Raw genomic sequence first — 7,051 nt, forward strand, 5'->3', positions numbered from 1 at the left:
TACCGTTTCTGAAGACAAACGATGTATACGAAATGCTTCAGTCTGGTTTTAGACCGCATCATAGCACTGAGACTCCACTTGTGAAGGTGGTAAATTACCTTTTAATGGCGTCAGACCAAGGCTCTGCATCTGGCCTCGTGCTCCTAGACCTTAGTGCTGCTTTTGATACCATCGATCACCACATTATTTTGGAGAGATTGGAAACCCAAATTGGTCTACACGGACAAGTTCTGACCTGGTTAAGATCTTATCTGTCGGAAAGATATCAGTTTGTCTCTGTGAATGGTTTGCCTCCGACAAATCAACTGTAAATTTCAGTGTTCCTCAATGTTCCGTTTTAGGACCACTAGTGTTTTCACTATATACAGTGGGGCAAAAAAGTATTTAGTCAGCCACCAATTGTGCAAGTTCTCCCACTTAAAAAGATGAGAGAGGCCTGTAATTTTCATCATAGGTACACTTCAACTATGAAAAAAATCCAGAAAATCACATTTCTTATGGATTTATTAGCAAATCATGGTGGAAAATAAGTATTTGGTCACCTACAAACAAGCAAGATTTATGGTTCTCACAGACCTGTAACTTCTTCTTTAAGAGGCTCCTCTGTCCTCCACTCGTTACCTGTATTAATGGCACCTGTTTGAAGTTGTTATCAGTATAAAAGACACCTGTCCACAACCTCAAACAGTCACACTCCAAACTCCACTATGGCCAAGACCAAAGAGCTGGCAAAGGACACCAGAAACAAAATTGTAGACCTGCACCAGGCTGGGAAGACTGAATCTGCAATAGGTAAGCGGCTTGGTTTGAAGAAATCAACTGTGGGAACAATTATTAGGAAATGGAAGACATACAAGACCACTGATAATCTCCCTCGATCTGGGGCTCCACGCAAGATCTCACCCCGTGGGGTCAAAATGATCACAAGAACGGTGAGCAAAAATCTCAGAACCACACGGGGGGACCTAGTGAATGACCTGCAGAGAGCTGGGACCAAAGTAACAAAGCCTACCATGAGTAACACACTACGCCGCCAGGGACACAAATCCTGCAGTGCCAGTTGCATCCAAAGAACACCATACCTACTGTGAAGCATGGGGGTGGAAACATCATGCTTTGGGGCTGTTTTTCTGCAAAGGGACCAGGACGACTGATCCGTGTAAAGGAAAGAATGAATGGGGCCATGTATCGTGAGATTTTGAGTGAAAACCTCCTTCCATCAGCAAGGGCATTGAAGATGAAACGTGGCTGGGTCTTTCAGCATGACAATGATCCCAAACACACCGCCCAGGCAACGAAGGAGTGGCTTCGTAAGAAGCATTTCAAGGTCCTGGAGTGGCCTAGCCAGTCTCCAGATCTCAACCCCATAGAAAATCTTTGGAGGGAGTTGAAAGTCCGTGTTGCCCAGCAACAGCCCTAAAACATCACTGCTCTAGAGGAGATCTGCATGGAGGAATGGGACAAAATACCAGCAACAGTGTGTGAAAACCTTGTGAAGACTTACAGAGAACGTTTGACCTCTGTCATTGCCAACAAAGGGTATATAACAAAGTATTGAGATAAACTTTTGTTATTGACCAAATACTTATTTTCCACCATAATTTGCAAATAAATACATTAAATATCCTACAATGTGATTTTCTGGATTTTTTAAATTTGTTATTTTGTCTGTCATAGTTGAAGTGTACCTATGATAAAAATTACAGGCCTCTCTCATCTTTTTAAGTGGGAGAACTTGCACAATTGGTGGCTGACTAAATACTTTAATGCCCCACTGTATTTTACCTCTTGGGGATGTTATTTGAAAACATAATGTTAACTTTCACTGCTATGCGGATCACACACAGCTGTACATTTCAATGAAACATGGTGAAGCCCCAAAATTGCACTCGCTAAAAGCCTGTGTTTCAGACATAAGGAAGTGGATGGCTTGGACAAAACAGAGATGCTTGTTCTAGGTCCCAAGAAACAAAGAGATCTTCTGTTGAATCTGACAATTAATCTTGATGGTTGTACAGTCATCTCAAATAAAACTGAAGGACCTCGGCGTTACTCTGGACCCTGATCTCTCTTTTGACGAACATATCAAGACAGTTTCAAGGACAGCTTTTTTTCCATCTACGTAACATTGCAAAAATCAGAAACTTTCTGTCCAAAAATGATGCAGAAAAATGAATCCATGCTTTTGTTACTTCTAGGTTAGACTACTGCCATGCTCTACTTTCCGGCTACCCGGATAAAACACTGAATACATTTCAGTTAGTGCTAAATACGGCTGCTAGAATCCTGACTAGAAACAAAAAATATGATCATATTACTCCAGTGCTAGCCTCCCTACACTGGCTTCCTGTTAAGGCAAGGGCTGATTTCAAGATTTTACTGCTAACCTACAAAGCATTACATGGGCTTGCTCCTACCTATCTTTCCGATTTGGACCTGCCGTACATACCTACACGTACGCTATGGTGACAAGACGCAGGCCTCCTAATTGTTCCTAGAATTTCTAAGCAAACAGCTGGAGGCAGGGCTTTCTCCTATAGAACTCCATTTTTATGGAATGGTCTGCCTACTCATGTGAGAGACGCAGACTCGGTCTCAACCTTTACGTCTTTACTGAAGACTCATCTCTTCAGTGGGTCATATGATTGAGTGTAGTCTGGCCCAGGAGTGTGAAGGTGAATGGATCACTGACGTGATCTTCCTGTCTGGGTTGGAGCCCCCCTTGGGTTGTGCCGTGGCGGAGATCTTTGTGGGCTATACTCGGCCTTGTCTCACGATGGTAAGTTGGTGGTTGAAGAAATCCCTCTAGTGGTGGGGGGGCTGTGCTTTGGCAAAGTGGGTGGGGTTATATCCTTCCTGTTTGGCCCTGTCTGGGGGTATCATCAGATGGGGCCACAGTGTCTCCTGACCCCTCCTGTCTCAGCCTCCAGTATTTATGATGCAGTAGTTTATGTGTCGGGGGCTAGGGTCAGTTTGTTATATCTGGAGTACTTCTCCTGTCTTATCCGGTGTCCTGTGTGAATTTAAGTATGCTCTCTCTAATTCTCTCTTTCTCTCTCTCGGAGGACCTAAGCCCTAGGACCATGCCTCAGGACTACCTGGCATGATGACTCCTTGCTGTCCCCAGTCCACCTGGCCGTGCTGCCGCTCCAGTTTCAACTGTTCTGCCTGCGGCTATGGAATCCTGACCTGTTCACCGGACATGCTACCTGTCCCAGACCTGCTGTTTTCAACTCTCTAGAGACAGCAGGAGCGGTAGAGATACTATTAATGGTCGGCTATGAAAAGCCAACTGACATTTACTCCTGAGGTGGTGAGATATCAGCTGATGGCACTCCAATATGTCCCATAAACATCACAATGGTCATTTTTTAAATTAATCCCGTCGTTATATATCCTAAATGTCCATTTATTTGTCACGTTTGATCCAGAAAAACACTGGTTCCAACTCACGCTACATGACTTCATATATCTCATAAATTACCTGTAATGTAGTCCAAACACTTCAAACAACTTTCAAAATACAACTTTAGGTATTTTTTAACGTAAATAATCTATCAAATTTAAGACGGGATAAACAGCGTGCAATACCGGACGAAAACAAAGAAAGCACGTTCCAGGTTGCACGCACCAAATCATTAGAGTGCACCTGGAGTTACACAGGAAAATAACAGGGCTACTTCTTAATTTCTCTAAAGACAAACATCAACCAATTTATAAAGACTGTTGACATCTAGTGGAAGCTATAGGAACTGCAAGGGTATTTCTATTAAAACGGCCTTGCCATAGAAAACAGATTGACCTCAAAAAACAATTCCCCTGGATGGATTGTGCTCGGGTTTTCACCTGCCAAATCATTTCTGTTATACTCGCAGACTTTATTCAAACAGTTTTAGAAACTGTAGAGTGTTTTCTATCCAACTCGACCAATTATATGCATATCCAACCTTCTGGGCCTGAGTGGCATGCAGTTTACTTTGGGCACACTTTTCATGCGGATGTGAAAATAGCGCCACCAAGCCGTAAGAGGTTTTAAAGTGGCTAGAGATTTGAGTCAGTATGTCTGTAGCAGCCACTCAATGTTAGTGAAGGCTGTTTAACAGTCTGATGACCTTGAGATAGAAGCTGTTTTTCAGTCTCTCGGTCCCAGCTTTGATGCACCTGTACTGACCTCGCCTTCTGGATGATAGTGGGGTGAACAGGCAGTGGCTCGGGTGGTTGTTGTCCTTGATGATTGTTTTGGCCTTCTTGTGACATCGGGTGGTGTAGGTGTCCTGGAGGGCAGGTAGTTTGCCCCCGGTGATGGTTTGTGCAGACCTCACTACCCTCTGGAGAGCCTTATGGTTGTGGGTGGAGCAGTTGCCGTACCAGGCGGTGGTGCAGCCTGACAGGATGCTCTCGATTGTGCATCTGTAAAAGTTTGAGTGTTTTCGGTGCGAAGCCAAATTTCTTCAGGCTCCTGAGGTTGAAGAGGCGCTGCTGCGCCTTCTTCAGCACGCTGTCTGTGTGGGTGGACCATTTCAGTTTGTCCGGGATGTGTACGCCGAGGAACTTTTTTTCCACCTTCTCCACTACTGTCCCGTCGATGTGGATAGGGGGCTGCTCCCTCTGCTGTTTCCTGAAGTCCACAATCATCTCCTTTGTTTTGTTGACATTGAGTGTGAGGTTATTTACCTGACACCACACTCCGAGGGCCCTCACCTCCTCCCTGTAGGACGTCTCGTTGTTGTTAGTAATCAAGATAACCACTGTAGTGTCGTCTGAAAACTTGATGATTGAGTTAGAGGCGTGCATGGCCACACAGTCATGGGTGAACAGGAAGTACAGGAGAGAGCTGAGAACGCACCCTTGTGGGGACCCAATGTTGAGGATCAGCGGGGTGGGCCACCTGGGTGCGGCCCGTCAGGAAGTCCAGGACCCAGTTGCACAGGGCGGGGTCGAGACCCAGGGTCTCGAGTTTAATGACGAGTTTGGAGGGTACTATGGTGTTAAATGCTGATCTGTAATCGATGAACAGCATTCGTACATAGGTATTCCTTTTGTCCAGATGGGTTAGGGCAGTGTGCAGTGTGATTGCGATTGCGTCGTCTGTTGACCTATTCGGGCGGTAAGCAAATTGGAGTGGGTCTAGGATGTCAGGTAGGGTGGAGGTGATATGGTCCTTGACTAGTCTCTCAAAGCACTTCAGGATGACGGAAGTGAGTGCTACAGAGCAATAGTCATTTAGCTCAGTTACCTTAGCTTTCTTGGGAACAGGAACAATGGTGGCCCTCTTGAAGCATGTGGGAACAGCAGACTGGGATAAGGATTGATTGAATATGTCCGTAAACACACCAGCCAGCTGGTCTGCGTATGCTCTGAGGACGCGGCTAGGGATGCCGTCTGGGCTGGCAGCCTTGCGAGGGTTCACACATTTTACTCACGTTGGCTGCAGTGAAGGAGAGCCCGCAGGTTTTGGTAGCGGGCCATGTCGGTGGAACTTTGAGTATAACAACAAAGCCTTGATATACCTCAACCGGTATGCCATCAAGCCCTGGGGGTTTTCCAGACTGAAAGGATTTAATAGCATCAAAAAGTTATTCCTCTGTAATTTGGCCTTCACACTGATCTTTCTGCACATTTGTTTAATTTTTTTACAATTATTATTTGGAAAGAATTCCTTAGAGTAATTGTCATTCAGAGGGTGAGGATGAGACATAATGGAAAACATCTGCTTAAAATATTTAGTTTCCTATTTTAAAATTTTATTCTGAGAATCATAGATGACTTAGTCTTTAGTGATGAGTTTCTGCAAATTATTTTTGGTAGGGTTCCTGGGTTGTTGATTCAGGAAGAATTTGGTGCATTTTTCTCCATATTCTATCCAGTTTGCTTTATTTTTGTAATAGATTACATTAGATTGTTCTTGAATAAGTTCCTCAAGTTTTGGGGGTTTTTCCTCTAACTTATTTTGTATCTCTGTAGTATCGTTTTTATTGCTATCTACCTGTACTATTAGTTCTTCAATTTCACTTATTAGTCTCTTCAGACAGAAACTGCTTTTCTCCTACTGATTTAATATTGAATTGAATGACCTCTGAAGGTACATTTAAAGGTATCCCAAACAATAAGGCGATTTACTGAACCTATATTGTGCTGAAAAAATCCAGTTCTACATTATTTTGTCTTAGTTAAGAAGAAATTGTCGAATAGTATACTTTGATTACATTTCCAATATCCACGTCCAAGTGGAAATTCTGTAAGAGCTTTGTGAAGGCCAATTAGATGATGGTCCGATTGCATTCTGTCTCCTACCAATACCTTTTAAAACTTTTGATGCAAGAGAGAAAGGGATCAAGACCACTAGCTTGATTAAGTCTCCTCTATGTATATCTCACTAGGTCAGGGTTTTTTATTCTCCAAATATACACTATTTCTAATGTGTCCATAATATTTGTAATCTCCTTAAGGGCACGGTGATGATAGTTTGTAAAGTGATTTTCTTTTCATTCTACTATACAATTATGTTTGGTTCTGTTAAGTAGGCCTACAATACTATCAGCATGTGATCTTGCAGATATCGATTTATCTTTGATCTAACTTCACTAAATGAGCATCAGCAGCCTGTTCTCTGCACAGCCAAATGAGTAGAGCAGAGACTGTGCGTAAAGTAGAAAATCTTACACATGTGCAGAAACTCCGGACCTTTAGCTATTGGAAAGAGAATTCTAGAGAATCTGGACCCACAGCCATTGTTTCCCGATTCCCTGTTAAATGTATGTGCACAAGTGTTGTGTTACGATAGACGCCACATATACATATATATATATATATAAGTAAAAGAAAGCACCCTGAGTCATTTATGCTCAGAACATAGCATTCATGGAACAGTAGACTTCACAACACAAACTTCCCATCAGTTCAATGTTGACAACTTTACTTCTTCTATCTATCACAACATGACAGAAAAAACAACTAAGTACAGACTCAAGTGTATTAACCCATGCAAGGGTGACATTTAAAGAACAGTGGTGTTTCAAAACCTGTTCAAATATTCTTCAGAAAAAATACA

The sequence above is a fragment of the Oncorhynchus kisutch genome, linkage group LG11 (assembly GCF_002021735.2).
Source record: "Oncorhynchus kisutch isolate 150728-3 linkage group LG11, Okis_V2, whole genome shotgun sequence".
NCBI lineage: Eukaryota > Metazoa > Chordata > Actinopteri > Salmoniformes > Salmonidae > Oncorhynchus > Oncorhynchus kisutch.